Below are 17,198 nucleotides of genomic sequence, written 5' to 3' on the forward strand. Positions count from 1 at the left end.
CTGCAGAGTGCTGCTTGGAAGTGCAGTCGAGACTTTATTAGAGATGTTTAAAACACCAGTCCACACACAGGCACACAACCTGCCCACACACTGATCTGTCAAACTGGCCCAAACGGAACTTCCAGTTTGCTCTAAGAGCCAGTCTGACCCAGTCCTAAAGGACTTGTATTGAAGCAGCACACTATGATTAATAGTGCTGTAGCTGCTCTTTCGTAATGCAATATTGCCATCTACTGGTCTGAAGGGGTGAGTTGCTTTTTTTAAGTTCATTAACGTCTCCAAAACCTTTATCATTCCACATCATCATCTTATCACAATGTTGATTACCATGGTACCTAAAAACAAACCATCCCTTCTCAACCTCTAGCCCCCTTTTCCTTGGTAAAGCAGTTCCCATTCTAATATAAAGGGTAAAAAAGGAATTATTATAGCTGTCAGAAATGGGATAGGAACATGAATTTGGATCTGGTTTTTTTTTAGTGTCGTTGGGGACGATCACAGATAGATGGGCACTGTCAGGCTGGTAAATCTGCATGTGAAAAAAATCACGGTGCGGTAACACCGCAGGAGCGCCATGCAAGCACTAGTTAAACCGCAATGGAACCAAAAATGACCATGTGGGATCAGATGTAACAGTTATAAAAACACACGAAATTCCCAATTCTGCTGGGTTTAATGCGTTCATTTACAACCAAATTTGAGAAGGTTTTTTTGCAAACACCAAGACACATTTTTTAAAATGTAGTGTGCTCTGTAAGTACAACTAACATAACATAGTATAGCATAGCTTCATATTATGGACACAGAAGGTTTCTGTCTCTTCATCCTTCTCGTCCAATCAACTACTGTTGAAATAATGAATCAGTCCAATCGCCTGAATATCCTGAAAGAGAGAATGGGTTTGAATGGACCAATCTTCAGTTGTTTTTTTCATGTCAGGAAAATTGGTGTCAATGCATAGCTGAAACGTCAAATCTCTCAAACCAACCCAGATAGACCACAACAAGGAGTGGCATGATTGCAACTCAATCTACTACAAAGTTCTAGATCTCAGTCAAGTAGTGTAATACATTTTGCTGTTGTACTCTGGTAACTCCTTACACATCGAATCACCCATCGTACATCCAGCTCATCTTAAAGCAGCTATATTTCCAGTTACCAAGCTGTCCACAAGCAGGAGAATGTTCTGTCCCATCTAGCCAATTTTGACCTAACTGAAGTGGCTTACTATAGCGGCAAGGACTATGGGGCATATTATCAAGACTCGTGATAAAATTATTGCCGCTTTATCAGCTGGAAACTGCAGATAAAGTGGCGATAATGGGCTTGATAATATGCTCTATGGAATTCCGATCGAAGCTCATGTTAGATGTGAAGGACATTTTACATGAGCTTCGATTGGAATTCCATAGAGCATATTATCAAGCCCATTATCGCCACTTTATCGGCAGTTTCCTGCCGAAAAAAGTGGGGATAATTTTATCGCCGAGTCTTGATACTATGCCCCTATATACAGCAAGTATCACACATAAACGATGCAACGTCCCTCTGCTGAAGCATTACCTTAATTTGTGACTGTACCTCTGTTTTTGACCAAAGAATGACCAAAGATAAGGGATTCGCCGATTGTTCTTTTACCAAATCGACATGTGTCTCAATATAAATAGCAGCCTTAAAGGTAACAAGACCTGCATATATTAAACTTGTAAATGTTATTATTTGGGCATTTGACTGAGAATATCTTGGCATATTAAAAAGCGGCAGCAATAATTATCGCTGACTGCTGTTAGTGTGAGGAAATCTATCGCCGGCTATCTCTGGCGATAATCTCCATGTTAGCGTTGTATTAACAATGCTTAACGCCATGGAGATAAAAAATCCCAGCGATAGCGGGGATTATCGACATTTTCAATGGAATATTGCTGGTTTTCCAGCGATATTCCATTGAAAATGGCGATAACCTTGTTGATTGGGCCTGTGGTTTTAGCCACATAATCCACCCCCCATTACAGGTATGCCTAAGTCAGGAATTGAACAGACATTAAATTCCTGAGTTAAGCCCCTGTTAGCGATATTAATCTCAACGCTAACGCTGATGGGGCCTCGTTGTTAATATAGCGATGCCCCGTTAGCGATAGATTTCCCTGAAGTATTCCCAGACACGCCTACCACACGCTTAACTTGCATCTCATTAGCGAGGCAAGGCTAGGCGATAAAAAATCCGGTTGCTAAGCATTGAAAACCAACGCTAAGTGGCCTTGTTGATTCGGTGTTATAATTATCGTTGCTTAGCACCGAAAATGGATGCTAAAGTGGCAGTAATGTGTTTATCGCCGTCTTGTTAATATGCCCAATCATTCCTTTAAAAGTGTTAGAGAGATGGGAAAACATTTTCTGAATGCTACTAAAAGGTTCTCTGTCCCTGTGATGTTTTAAAAACACCACAGAGTTAGCATTCGAGATAGAGTTGTGTTAACAAAATTTCAACAATATTTAAAACCTACAGCTATGTTTAAGAAGATAGCAACATTCTAGCCCTGTTATTTTTGGTTTACAAAACTTGTGTGTGTGTGTTTTTTAAACATTATCTTAAATGAAAGTTTTATTATATGAAATGTTATTTTAAATTTTCAACCTCCCAATAATGTTTTGTAGACTGAGGTTGTCCTCAAATTTTGAGTCAGGGCTGCCTTTCCACCTTTGAGTCCCCAGAAATGCAGGCATTTATTGCAATAGAATAGGGATATTTCATCAATTTTGAGAGTGTTTGGGAGCATTTGGGGGCAACCAAATTCGAAGACCTCAGATTCACAACTTCCAATTTTTGTTAACCAAGATTACAACATTAAACTATCCAGCTATCGAAGATTGTTCTTTAGAAGAGAAGTAGAGAGTGTTAGAGGTCCAATGCATTCCTGCTACTGCTATGGGCTGTAAAGGGCAATGAATAGGCCCTTGCAGCCATCAGTGATCGTCCTATACCCCCCTTATGACCCATCTGTCCATCCCCACACAAAATAAAAATAACTCCCTCTGCACTCATCCCTGTCACAAACGCAGCCCCATCAGTCATTACCAGAAGTCCTAAGTGTCCATTGATTTTGCCATCTCCCATTAGCACAAGAAGTGACATCACTGAATCTCCCATCATCCATGCAGACAGGAAGTTGCATTACTGGTTTCCTGCCAAAAACATCTTTCAAGCAAGAAGACTTCATTTCCCTTCCCCCACCAGCACAGGAGGTAACATCGCTAGAACTCCCTTCATCCACCTACACAGGAAACAACAGCAGTGAATTTCCCATCACCCATCTGACCAGGAAGGGATATTAGTATTTTTCCAGCCAAAACTGGCTTTAAAATAAGAAGACAAGCAAGAGGACCCTAATTCCCTTCACCCATCAGCACAGGAAGTGACATCACTCGAACTCCCATCATTCACCTACACATGAAGTGACATCACTGAATTAACCAGCCAAAACCATCTTTAAAAGAAGAAACCAAGCAAGAAGATTTAATTTCCCATCATCCATCAGCACAGAAAACGACTTCACTGAAAACTTGCATCTAAGATAATGTTTAAAAAACACACACTATTTTTGTGAACCAAAAAGGGTAGTGGTAGTATGTTCCTCTTCTGAAACATAGCTGTACATTTTTAATATTGTTGAAATTGCATTTACAACAACTGTATCACGAATGTGAACTGTGTGGTGTTTTTAAAATATCACAGGGACAGAGAACCTTTTAGTATAATTCAGAAAATGTTATCCTAACTCTGTACCACTTTTAAAAGAACCCTATTGATAGTCAAATTCCCAAATAATAACATTTACACGTTTGATATGTGCAGGTCTTGTTATCTTTAAGTCTCCTTTTTACAGTGAGACAAAGCAATTTGGTAAAGGAACAATCGACACATCCCTCAGTTTCGGTCAAAGACAGAGGTACAGACCACAAATTAATTAAATGTTTCAGCAGTGGGACTTCGGATCTTTTGTGTGTGATACTTGCTGTCTTGCATATATCACTTGCCGCTAAAGAAAGCCACTTCGGTTAGGTCAAAATTGGCTGGTTGTTATTGAACATTCTCTTGCATGTGATCAGTTTGAGGATGATCAGTTTGAGGACTGGTCCATTTAACACCATTCTATCTGTCAGGATACTCAGAAGAGTGAACTTATTCATTGTGTCAACATAGTTGATTGGACGAGGAAGATGACGAAACAGAAGTCTTATAAGTCCATAATATGAAGCTATGCTATGTTATGTATGTTAATTAGTACTTTCCTGGCCCTCTTGTGGTGTTACCGCACCGTGATGTTATTTTCATATGCAGATTTACCACCCTGACAATGTCCAGCTCTCTGTTGTCATCCCCTACAACATTAAACAAGCATTGGCATAGCCAATAGGTCTCGCCTTTGGGGCCTTATAAGTGTTTAAGCAGAGCTATTGACTTTGCCAATGTGTTCAAGCTGTGCTGTAGAGAAGTGTGGCTGCTGTGCAGCATGCTGAAAAGTTGTAATCTAAAAGTGCCAGAAGCATTTTTGTTACCTTATATATGACCATGAAGGCATTATGTCCAACAGAACGACCATATTAAAAAATGTATGTACAATAAAAAAATCCTCATTTTTCTTCTGTTCTTGCAATGCTGGCAACTAGTGATTGCCTATTCCAATGGTTGTTTGTTAACGTTTTTTTTAAGGGGGCATAAACATTTGGAGGTTGAAGGTTGTGAACTTGTACCTGTATTATAAGACTAGCAGCTGCCAGACGCTAGGGGAAAATCAACAGATGGCAGATTCCGAGAGCAGGCTCAGGTGGTGTTGAGTGATGTTGAGGTGGTAGTGGTGGTGGTGACTGGTGGTGGTTGGTGCTGAGACAATGCTGAGGTGATGCTGAATGATACTTAGGTCTTACTGAGTGATGATGATGTGGTGGTGTACTATTGCAAAGGCGATGCTGAGTGATACTGATGTGGTGTTGAGTGATGTTGTGGTGGTGCTGAGTGATGCTGTGGGGGTGCTGAGTGATGCTGTGGTGGCGCTGAGTGATGCTATGGTAGCGCTGAGTGATATTATTGTGGCCCTGAGTGATGCTGTGGTGGTGCTGAGTGACACTTTGTTGGTGTTGGGTGATGCTGTGTTGGCCATGGGTGATGCTTTGGTGCTGCTGAGTGATGCTGTGGTGTTGCTCAGTGATGCTGAGTGATGCTGTGGAGGTGCTGAGTGTTGCTGTTGTGGCCCTGAGTGATGCTGTGTTGGCCCTGAGTGATGCTATGGTGGCCCTGAGTGATGCTGTGCTGGCGCTGAGTGATGCAGTGGTGGTGCTGAGTGATGCTGAGCTGGCTATGAGTGATGCTGTGATGGTGCTGACTGATGTTGTGGTGGCACTGAGTGATATTGTTGTGGCCCTGAGTGATGTTGTGGTGTGCTGAGTGATGCTGTGGTGGTGCTGAGTGAAGCTGTGGTGGGGTTGAGTGATGCTGTGTTAGCCCAGAGTGATGCTGTGGTGTTGCTTAGTGGTGCTGTGGTGGTGCTGAGTGCTGCTGTGGTGGTGCTGAGTTTTGCTATGGTGGCGCTGAGTGTTGCTGTGGTGGCGCTGAGTGTTCCTATGGTGGTGCAGAGTGATGCTGAGGTGATGCTGTGGTGGTGCTGGGTGATGCTGTGTTGTCGCTGGGTAATCCTGTGGAAGCACTGAGTGATGATATGGTGGCACTGAGTAATGCTGTTGTAGTGCTGAGTGATGCAGTGGTGGCGCTAAGTGATGCTGTTGTCGCACTAAGTGATGCTGCTGTTGCACTGAGTGATGCTTTGTTGGTGCTGAGTGATGCTGTGGTGGTGCAGAATGATGCTGTGGTGATGCAGTGGTGGTCAGAGTGATGCTGTAGTGGTGCACAGCGATGCTGTGATGGTGCAGAGTGATGCTGTGGTGGTGCTGAGTTATGCTGCCGTGACACAGTGTCTTTGCTAGTTACAGTGAGTTGAAGAGGGGCAGAGGGGTAGAGGGATAGAAGAGGGGTAGAGGGGTAGAAGAGGATTGGAAGAGGGATAGAAGAAGGGTAGAGGGGTAGAAGTGGGGTAGAGTGGTAGAAGAGGGGTCGAAGAGGTGTAGAAGGGGGTAGAAGAGGGATAGATAGGTAGAAGGGGGATAGAGGTGTAAAAGAGGGGTAGAAAAGGGGTAGAGGCATAGAAGAGTCGAGGGGTAGTAGAGGGGTAGAGGAGTGAAAGAGGGATAGAAGAGGGGTAGAGGGGTAGAAGAGAGGTAGAGTAGAGGTAGAAAGGTAGAGGGGTAGAATAGAAGTAGAGGGGTAGAAGAGAGGTAGAGTAGAGGTAGAGGGGTAGTAGCAGGGTAGAGGGGTAGAAGAGGGGTAGAGGGATAGAAGAGGGGTAGACGAGGGTTAGATGGGTGGTAGAGGGGTAGAAGAGGGGTAGAGGGGTAGAAGGGGGGAGATGGGTAGAAGTGGAATAGTAGATGGGGAGAGGGGTAGAAGAGGGTTAGAAGGGTAGTAGAGGGGTAGATGAGGGGTAGAGGGGCAGAAGAGGGTTAGAAAAGGGGCAGAGGGGTAGAAGAGGAGAGGGTTAGTAAAAGAGTAGAGGGGTAGTAGAGGGGTAGAAGAGGGGTAGAGGGGAAGAAGGGGGTTAGAAGAGTAGTGGAGGGGTAGTAGAAGGGTAAAAGAGAGATAGATGGGTAGAAGAGGGGTTGGAGAGGGGCAGAGGGGTAGAAGAGTAGAGTGGTAGTAAAAGTGTAGAGGTGTAAAGGGGTAGCAGGGTAGAAGAGGGATAGAGGGGTAGAGGGGTAGAAGAGGGGGAGAGGGGTACAAGAGGGTAGTGGGGAAGAAGAGGGGTAGTGAGGTAGAGGAGTAGAAGAGGGGTAGAGGGGTAGAAAAGGGGTAGAAAATGGGTAGCAGGGTAGAAAAGGGTTGGAGGGGTAGAGGGGTTGGGAAGGGGTAGAGGGGTAGAAGAGGGGTAGAAGAGCAGAAAAGGGGTAGAGGGGTAGAAGAGGGGTAGAGGGGTAGTAGAAGGGTAGTAGGGAGATAGAGCGGTAGTATGGGGTAGTAGATGTAGTAGAGAGGTAGAGGGGTAGCAGAGGGGTAGAGGGGTAGTAGAGGGGTTGTAGGGTAGAGGGGCAGTTGAGGGGTAGAAGAGGGGTAGAGGGGTAGAAGAGGGATATAGGGGTAGAAGTGGGGTAGAAGAGGAAAAGAGGGGTATAGGGGTAGTAGAATGGTACAGGGATAGTAGAGCGGTAGTAGAAGGGTTTAGGCATAGTAGTGCGGCTGAGGGGTAGTAGAGGGGTAGAAGATGGGTAGAGAGGTAGAAGAGGGGTAGAGGGGTAGTAGGGTAGAGGGGTAGAAGAGGGGTACAGGGGTAGAAGAGGGGTAGAGAGGTAGCAGAGGGGTAGAAGAGGGGTAGAGAGGTGAAAGAGGGGTAGAGGGGTAGAGGTGGGATAGAAGAGGGGTAGAGGAGTAGAAGAGGGTTAGAAGGGTAGTAGAGGGGTAGAAGATGGGTAGAAAAGGGGCAGAGGGGTAGAAGACTAGAGGGGTAGTAAAGGGGTAGAGGGGTAGAGGAGTAGTAGAGGGGTAGAAGGATAGAGGGGTAGAAGAGGGTTAGAAGAGTAGTATAGGGGTAGAAGAGGGGTAGTGGGGTAGAAGAGGGGTAGAAAATGGCCCGAGGGGTAGAAGAGTAGAGGGATAGTAAAGTGGTAGAGGGGTAGTAGAGGGGTAGAGGGGTAGAAGAGGGGTAGAGGGGTAGAAGAGAGGTACAGGGGTAAAAGGTAGATCAGGAATAGAGGGCTGGGGGTAGAAGAGGTGTAGAAGAGGGTACAGGGGTAGAATAGGGGTAAAGGGGTAGAAGAGTAGAAGAGGGGTAAAAGAGGGGTAGAAAATGGGTAGCGGGGTAGAAAAGGAGTAGAGGGGTTGAAGAGGGGTAGAGGGGTAGAAGGGTATTAGGGGTAGAAGGGTAGAAGAGGGGTAGAGGGGTCGAAGAGAGGTAGAAGAGGGGTAGTAGAAGGGTAGAGGGGTAGTAGAGAGAAAGAGCGGAAGTAGAGGGAATGTAGAGGTAGTAGAGAGGTAGAGGGGTAGTAGAGGAGTAGAGGGGTATTAGAGGGGTAGTAGGGTAGAGGGGTAGTAGAGGGGTAGAAGTGGGGAACAGGGGTAGAAGAGAGGTAGAGGGGTAGAAGAGGGGTAGACAGGTAGTAGAGGGGTAGAAGAGGGGTTGAGTGGTAGAAGAGGGGTAGTAGAGGGGTATTGGGGTAGTAGAAGGGGAGAGGGGTAGTAGAGAAGTCAAGCCATAGTAGAGGGGTTTAGGGGTAGTAGATGGGTTGAGGGGTAGTAGAGGGGTAGACGAGGGGTAGAGGGGTAGAAGAGGGGTAGAGAGGGGTAGTAGAGGGGTAGAAGAGGGGAGGAGGTGTGGATGGGTAGAAGAGCGGTAGAGGGGTAATAGTGGGGTAGAGGGGTAGAAGAGGGGTAGAGAGGTAATAGAGGCGTAGAGGGGTTGAAGAGGGGTAAAGGGGTATTAGAGGGGTAGAAGGGTAGAAGAGGGGTCGAGGGGTCGAAGAGAGGTAGAAGAGGGGTAGTAGAAGGGTAGAGGGGTAGTAGAAATGTAGAGGGGTAGTAGAGAGATAGTAGAGGTTGTAGAGAGGTAGAGGGGTAGTAGAGGAGTAGAGGGGTATTGGAGGGGGAGAGGTGTAGAAGAGGGGTAGAGGGGTAGTAGAGGGGTAGTATGGAAGAGTGGTAGTAGAGGGCTAGAAGAGGGGAGGAGGTGGGGATGGGTAGAAGTGGGGTAGAGGGGTAATAGTGGGGTATAGGGGTAGAGGGGTAATAGAGGCGTACAGGGGTAGAAGAGGGGTAAAAGATGGGTAGAATGGTAGTAGAGGGGTATAGCGCCAGAAGAGGGGTAAAAGAGGGGTAGAAAAGGGGTAGAGGGGTAGAAGAGTAGAGGGGTAGTAGAAGGGTAGGGGGTAGAAGAGGGGTAGAGGGGTAGAAGAGGGGTAGAGGGGAAGAAGAGAGGTAGATGTGTAGAAGAGAGATAGAGGGGTAGACGAGGGGTAGAGGGGTAGAAGAGGGATAGAAGAGGGGTAGAGGGGTTGAAGAGGGGTAGAAGAGGCGTAGAGAGGTAACAGAGGGGTAGAGGGGTAGTAGAGTGGTAGAGGGGTAGACGAGGGGTAGAGGGGTGGAAGAAGGTTAGAAGATGGGTAGAGGGATAGAAGAGGGGTGGAGGGGTAAAAGAGGGTTAGAAGGGTTTTAGAGGGGTATAGGGTCAGAAGAGGGGTAAAAGAGGGGTAGAAAAGGGTTAGTGGGGTAGAAGAGCAGAGGGGTAGTAGAAGGGTAGGGGTAGAAGAGGGGTAGTGGGTAGAAGAAATGTAGAGTAGAGGTAGAGGGGTCGAAGAGAGGTAGAGGGGTAGAAGAGAGGTAGAGTAGAGGTAGAGGGGTAGTAGCAGGGTAGATGGGTAGAAGAGGGGTAGAGGGATAGCAGAGGGATAGAGGGGTAGAAAAGGGGTAGAGGGGTGGTAGAGGGGTAGAAGAGGGGTATAGGGGTAGAACAGGGGGAGATGTGTAGAAGTGGAATAGTAGAGGGGAGAGGGGTAGAGGGGTAGAAGAGGGTTAGAAGGGTAGTAGAGGGGTAGATGAGGGGTAGAGGGGCAGACGAGGGTTAGAAAAGGGGCAGAGGGGTAGAAGAGGAGAGGGTTAGTAAAGGGGTAGAGGGGTAGTAGAGGGGTAGAGTGGTAGAAGAGGGGTAGAGGGGGAGAAGGGTGTTAGAAGGGTAGTTTAGGGGTAGTAGAAGTGTAGAAGAGGGATAGATGGGTAGAAGAGGGGTTGGAGAGGGGAAGAGGGGTAGAAGAGTAGAGGGGTAGTAAAAGGGTAGAGGGGTAGAGGGGTAGCAGGGTAGAAGAGGGATAGAGGGGTAGAGGGGTAGAAGAGGGGTAGAGGGGTACAAGAGGGTAGTGGGGTAGAAGAGGGGTAGTGAGGTAGAGGAGTAGAAGAGGGGTAGAGGGGTAGAAAATGGGTAGGAGGGTAGAAAAGGGGTGGAGGGGTAGAGGGGTTGAGGAGGGGTAGAGGGGTAGAAGAGGGGTAGAAGAGCAGAAAAGGGGTAGAGGGGTAGAAGAGGGGTAGAAGGGGAGAAGGGGGTTAGAAGGGTAGTTTAGGGGTAGTAGAAGTGTAGAAGAGGGATAGATGGGTAGAAGAGGGGTTGGAGAGGGGAAGAGGGGTAGAAGAGTAGAGGAGTAGTAAAAGGGTAGAGGGGTAGAGGGGTAGCAGGGTAGAATAGGGATAGAGGGGTAGAGGGGTAGAAGAGGGGTAGAGGGGTACAAGAGGGTAGTGGGGTAGAAGAGGGGTAGTGAGGTAGAGGAGTAGAAGAGGGGTAGAGGGGTAGAAAAGGGGTAGAAAATGGGTAGGAGGGTAGAAAAGGGGTGGATGGGGTAGAGGGGTTGAGGAGGGGTAGAGGGGTAGAAGAGGGGTAGAAGAGCAGAAAAGGGGTAGAGGGGTAGAAGAGGGGTAGAGGGGTAGTAGAAGGGTAGTGGGGTAGTAGAGAGATAGAGCGGTAGTATGGGGTAGTAGATGTAGTAGAGAGGTAGAGGGGTAGCAGAGGGGTAGAGGGGTAGTAGAGGGGTTGTAGGGTAGAGGGGCAGTTGAGGGGTAGAAGAGGGGTAGAGGGGTAGAAGAGGGGTAGAGGGGTAGTAGAAGGGTAGAAAAGGAATAGAGGGGTATAGGGGTAGTAGAAGGGTACAGGGGTAGTAGAGCAGTAGTAGAGGGGTTGAGGCGTAGTAGAGGGGCTGAGGGGTAGTAGAGGGGTAGAAGATGGGTAGAGAGGTAGAAGAGGGGTAGTAGGGTAGAGGGGTAGAAGAGGGGTACAGGGGTAGAAGAGGGGGGACAGAGAGGTAGTAGAGGGGTAGAAGAGGAGTAGAGGGGTAAAAGAGGGGTAGAGGGGTAGAAGTGGGATAGAAGAGGGGTAGAGGGGTAGAAGAGGGTTAGAAGGGTAGTAAAGGGGTAGAAGGGTAGAAGAGGGGTAGAAAAGGGGCAGAGGGGTAGAAGAGTAGAGGGGTAGTAAAGGGGTAGAGGGGTAGAGGAGTAGTAGAGGGGTAGAAGGGTAGAGGGGTAGAAGAAGGTTAGAAGGGTAGTAGAGGGGTAGAAGAGGGGTAGAGGGGTAGAAGAGGGGTAGAAAATGGCCCGAGGGGCAGAGAGATATTAAAGGGGTAGAGGGGTAGTAGAGGTATAGAGGGGTAGAAGAGGGGTAGATGGGTAGAAGAGAGGTACAGGGGTAGAAAGGTAGAACAGGGATAGAGGGGCGGGGGGTAGAAGATGTGTAGAAGAGGGAACAGGGGTAGAAAATGGGTAGAAGGGTAGAAGAGTAGAAGAGGGGTAGAGGGGTAAAAGAGGGGTAGAAAATGGGTAGCGGGGTAGAAAAGGAGTAGAGGGGTTGAAGAGGGGTAGAGGGGTAAAAGGGTATTAGGGGCAGAAGGGTACAAGGTTAGAAGGGGGGTAGATGGGTCGAAGAGAGGTAGAAGAGGGGTAGTAGAAGGGTAGAGGGGTAGTAGAGAGATAGAGCGGTAGTAGAGGGATAGTAGAGGTAATAGAGAGGTAGAGGGGTAGTAGAGGAGTAGTGGGGTATTAGAGGGGTAGTAAGGTTGAGGGGTAGTAGAGGGGTAGAAGCGGGGTACAGGGGTAGAAGAGAGGTAGAGGGGTAGAAAATGGGTAGGAGGGTAGAAAATGGGTGGAGGGGTAGAGGGGTTGAGGAGGGGTAGCGGGGTAGAAGAGGGGTAGAAGAGCAGAAAAGGGGTAGAGGGGTAGAAGAGGGGTAGAGGGGGAGAAGGGGGTTAGAAGGGTAGTTTAGGGGTAGTAGAAGTGTAGAAGAGGGATAGATGGGTAGAAGAGGGGTTGGAGAGGGGAAGAGGGGTAGAAGAGTAGAGGGGTAGTAAAAGGGTAGAGGGGTAGAGGGGTAGCAGGGTAGAATAGGGATAGAGGGGTAGAGGGGTAGAAGAGGGGTAGAGGGGTACAAGAGGGTAGTGGGGTAGAAGAGGGGTAGTGAGGTAGAGGAGTAGAAGAGGGGTAGAGGGGTAGAAAAGGGGTAGAAAATGGGTAGGAGGGTAGAAAAGGGGTGGATGGGGTAGAGGGGTTGAGGAGGGGTAGAGGGGTAGAAGAGGGGTAGAAGAGCAGAAAAGGGGTAGAGGGGTAGAAGAGGGGTAGAGGGGTAGTAGAAGGGTAGTGGGGTAGTAGAGAGATAGAGCGGTAGTATGGGGTAGTAGATGTAGTAGAGAGGTAGAGGGGTAGCAGAGGGGTAGAGGGGTAGTAGAGGGGTTGTAGGGTAGAGGGGCAGTTGAGGGGTAGAAGAGGGGTAGAGGGGTAGAAGAGGGGTAGAGGGGTAGTAGAAGGGTAGAAAAGGAATAGAGGGGTATAGGGGTAGTAGAAGGGTACAGGGGTAGTAGAGCAGTAGTAGAGGGGTTGAGGCGTAGTAGAGGGGCTGAGGGGTAGTAGAGGGGTAGAAGATGGGTAGAGAGGTAGAAGAGGGGTAGTAGGGTAGAGGGGTAGAAGAGGGGTACAGGGGTAGAAGAGGGGGGACAGAGAGGTAGTAGAGGGGTAGAAGAGGAGTAGAGGGGTAAAAGAGGGGTAGAGGGGTAGAAGTGGGATAGAAGAGGGGTAGAGGGGTAGAAGAGGGTTAGATGGGTAGTAAAGGGGTAGAAGGGTAGAAGAGGGGTAGAAAAGGGGCAGAGGGGTAGAAGAGTAGAGGGGTAGTAAAGGGGTAGAGGGGTAGAGGAGTAGTAGAGGGGTAGAAGGGTAGAGGGGTAGAAGAAGGTTAGAAGGGTAGTAGAGGGGTAGAAGAGGGGTAGAGGGGTAGAAGAGGGGTAGAAAATGGCCCGAGGGGCAGAGAGATATTAAAGGGGTAGAGGGGTAGTAGAGGTGTAGAGGGGTAGAAGAGGGGTAGATGGGTAGAAGAGAGGTACAGGGGTAGAAAGGTAGAACAGGGATAGAGGGGCGGGGGGTAGAAGATGTGTAGAAGAGGGAACAGGGGTAGAAAATGGGTAGAAGGGTAGAAGAGTAGAAGAGGGGTAGAGGGGTAAAAGAGGGGTAGAAAATGGGTAGCGGGGTAGAAAAGGAGTAGAGGGGTTGAAGAGGGGTAGAGGGGTAAAAGGGTATTAGGGGGCAGAAGGGTACAAGGTTAGAAGGGGGGTAGATGGGTCGAAGAGAGGTAGAAGAGGGGTAGTAGAAGGGTAGAGGAGTAGTAGAGAGATAGAGCGGTAGTAGAGGGATAGTAGAGGTAATAGAGAGGTAGAGGGGTAGTAGAGGAGTAGTGGGGTATTAGAGGGGTAGTAAGGTTGAGGGGTAGTAGAGGGGTAGAAGCGGGGTACAGGGGTAGAAGAGAGGTAGAGGGGTAGAAGAGGGGTAGACGGGTAGTAGAGGGGTAGAAGAGGGGTCGAGTGGTAGAAGAGGGGTAGTAGAGGGGTATAGGGGTAGTAGAAGGGTAGAGGGGTAGTAGAGGAGTTGAGGCATAGTAGAGGGGTTTAGGGGTAGTAGATGGGTTGAGGGGTAGTAGAGGGGTAGACTACTTACTGGCTGTGCGCTGCGTGACCGCTATTGCACTCCTGCTTTGGCGCTATTTTAAACTTTTAAAAAAAGCACATCTTGCACATTGACTATCACGCTGCGCGTGCATAGGACGCAGGCGTTTTAGGCTCGCCGCTTTACTGGGGGATCATCAGGCAGAGCTTACCTGCACTCTAATTGTTTTGCACCCGCACTTTGCGGGACAGAGGGACTTCGGGAGGGCTCCTTTGGAACGCTTCGCGCCGCCGTTTTTTGGCCGCCATATTGGGTTGGGCTTCGAGGGGGTGAGCATCCCTAGGCACCATATTAGGACAGGGGCCAGCGGCTTGTCCTCACAGGACTCTCACGATCTTCACTATTTAAGATGGACACCGCCGTAGGCGCGCCGGAGGTGCGCCAGAGGTAAGCCCGTTTGCGCCCGTTCGCGCACAGGGCGCGCTGGGCGCCGGGAATGCTGCCTCTCCTTCCCTCCATCGCCTTGTCTATTCTAGCCTAGAACTTAGGCAGCTTAGGCCGGCCCAGCAGGATGTGGCTGTCTGCAGGCCGGAGATGCTTGCCTGTGGGCTCCTTAATGTGAGGTCCCTTTGCAAGCATCACACCGAGACAGCTTTTCTTATCGAGTCTCTTGGGTTGGACGTGCTCTTTCTCACAGAGACTTGGACGCGGGCAGATAGTGACGTAGAGCTGGGCTTGGCATGTCCAGAGGGCTACAAAATTAGACATACTCCTCGTTTGAAGAACAGAGGGGGAGGAATAGGCTTCATTTTTAGAGAGACCTTAGCCCTCACTCAGCTGGAGATTAAAGAAGTGCAGGGTTTTGAATTAATGGGCTTCTCCTTCATAGATCAGAAAGGAGTATTACAATCTGGGGTGCTCTGTTACAGACCCCCGGGTAACACAGTATCTACCTTACCGGAATTGATTGATCTCCTTTATGATCTCTCTAACTCTCACACGAGGTTGTTGATCTTGGGAGATTTTAATCTATGGACGAGTGGTCCCCTGCACACGGCCTATAACGACCTATGCCAGGCTTGCGGCAATATACAGATGCAACAGCTGGTACTTTCTCCAACTCACCAGAAGGGCCATATTTTGGATTTAGTCTTTGCAGACACTATGCTAGTGTCGGTGAAGGACATATCCCCTCAATGCTGGACGGACCATGCTTTGGTTTCCTTTTCTCTCCACCTCCCGGCGGATTTTTCTAATGCCGCAGGGCAAAGGCATTCCAAAGTGGGTAGATCATGGTCTAAACTTTTAAAAAACCCGGACCTGCCTAGTTTACTGCCTGGCGAGTACGAGCTAGGGGCCAATGCGGAAGAAAGCTATGACAATCTGTGCCAGCAAATCTCGAACTCTCTGGACAGGGTGATTCCACCCCGTAGGTCAAGGGACAGACAGAGACAGGCTAAGCCTTGGTACTCCGGCGACCTTTGGCAGATGAAGCAGCGTTGCAAGCGGGCTGAAAGGGCTTGGAGGAAGCACTATCTAGATCCGGCTAAAACCATCTTTAAGCTCGCTCTAATGGAATACAAAGCACAGATTAAACGTGCGAAGGCTACTTATCTTGAGGAGACACTGAATCAAGCGACTAATAAATCTCAGACGCTTTTTAGGATTGTCAGTGATCTCTCACGGCCTGCATGTGCCTCGGATAACATCCCGGCCTCTCAGGCGCTGTGCGACTCTCTGGCAGTCGCTTTTGAAGATAAGATAGCCACCATTTTGAGCGGCCTTTCTATCCCCGACCCTAATCCTTCGTTATCTCTGGCCTCTCCATCCACTCCGGATGACCTAGGCAACCTATCGGATAAACCTCGGTTGAGCTGCTTCCCTGCCCCGAATTTCGATGATTTTTACAGATTGGCACAGACTGTGTCTTCGAGCTCCCCTATGGACCCCCTTCCCCATAAATTTTGGAAACTTTTCCATAGGGAAGTTTTTCGCCCACTGTACTCCATCTGTCTTCAATCCTTCGAAACCGCTATGGTTCCTGACTGCTGGAAGCTAGCAGTGGTGACCCCCCTTCTGAAGAAGCCCACATTAGACCCCACCTGCTCAGCTAATTACAGGCCCATATCACTGCTCCCTTTTCCGGTTAAAATCATGGAAAAGTTGGTTCCCCAGTCTCTGTCCAGATACCTGGAAGATAACATCTACCTGGACGCGGCCCAGTTCGGGTTCCGTCCAGCGCATGGTACGGAGTCGGCACTGGTGGTCGTGTTGGATAAACTTCGTTCGCGAGTCGACACTGGTCGAGCAGCTTTTCTTGTGCTGCTCGACATGTCGGCCGCGTTCGACACGGTCAGCCACTCGACCCTAATCAGGAGACTGGAGGAGGCTGGGGTAACGGGGCTGGCACGGGACTGGCTAGTCTCGTACGTTTACAACAGGCAGCAGGTGGTGGCACTGCCGCCTTTTAGATCAGGTGTGCGGAAGGACGGACAGGGGGTGCCCCAGGGCTCTGCCATCAGCCCAATATTATTCAACCTGTACCTCCGCCCTTTAATTCAACTGATTGGCTCCTTTGGCATCTCGGTATATAATTATGCCAACAACACCCAGTTAATTTTCTCCTTGGAAGGTAAAGATATTGTTTCATCATCATCATCATCATCAAAATTCTTTATTCGACTGCGTGAAATACAGTCATAAAAGATCATTAAAATACATATATGTACATAACATGGTTAAAAAAATCAATACGTCAGATAATCATAAAGAGAATATATGATATCACGGTCAAATGTATATATAGGTTTTAGAAGATACTTAAGGGGGGTGATATAATTCAGTTAGGGGTCAGCCTTCCATACTTTTCCTGAATTTCAGGGCTGTTTTTAAAAAGTTATATATAAACGGAGTGCAGTCAATGTGTAGCATTTGAAGATGTAAAAGTGCTGGCATTATTTGCACAAAGTTCAATTTTTTAAGCAAGGGTTTTAAAAACGTTTTCCGCGGAGTCTCGTAATAAGAGCATATAAATAAAAAGTGTGCCATGTCTTGCGGAGACTTGTTGTCGCAGCCGCAAGGTGGCAACACTATCCCTTTGTGGTCTCCACTCGGTACGGCTAACATCAGGTGGAATAAACCGAAACGAAGTCTACTCATCAAGAAGCGTTCATACCTGGAGGTTGGCCAGGATAGGTATGGTTCAATTTGTAAGCTTGTCTTAATTAGAATGTGGCTCTTAACACTATCCTTTTTCAATTCAATTTCTTCCCTGGCAAACTGGCGATTCAACAAGAAAGTGTCCTTTACGTATATTACATCATTCTTGGATACATTCTGGGGTGTTAAAAAGAGATCCAGCCTGCCCAGATCTTGAAGGCAGTTTCTTATGTATTTTAGCCAGGGTATCTTGAGTTTCCCTTCCCAGGTTAGTGCTTCAAGGAGGATATTATGAGTTAATGGTATTTCTTCGTTCAGCCAACATTTAAGCCAACAAAGCAAGGGGTTTACAGCAATCTTATCCCCTATGTATGGCATTCCCAGTTCTTCATGAATGGAAAAGTTAGCAGTACACTTTGGTAGGCACAGGACCTGTTTAAAAAAGTTATTTTCGGTAATTGTAAGGACGCCCACAGGGGCAAAGCCCCAGAGTTCACTTCCGTAACAGGCTACTGCGATACTTTTTGCTTGGTATAGTTTC

The sequence above is a fragment of the Lissotriton helveticus genome, chromosome 3_1 (genome assembly GCF_964261635.1).
Source record: "Lissotriton helveticus chromosome 3_1, aLisHel1.1, whole genome shotgun sequence".
Lineage (NCBI taxonomy): Eukaryota > Metazoa > Chordata > Amphibia > Caudata > Salamandridae > Lissotriton > Lissotriton helveticus.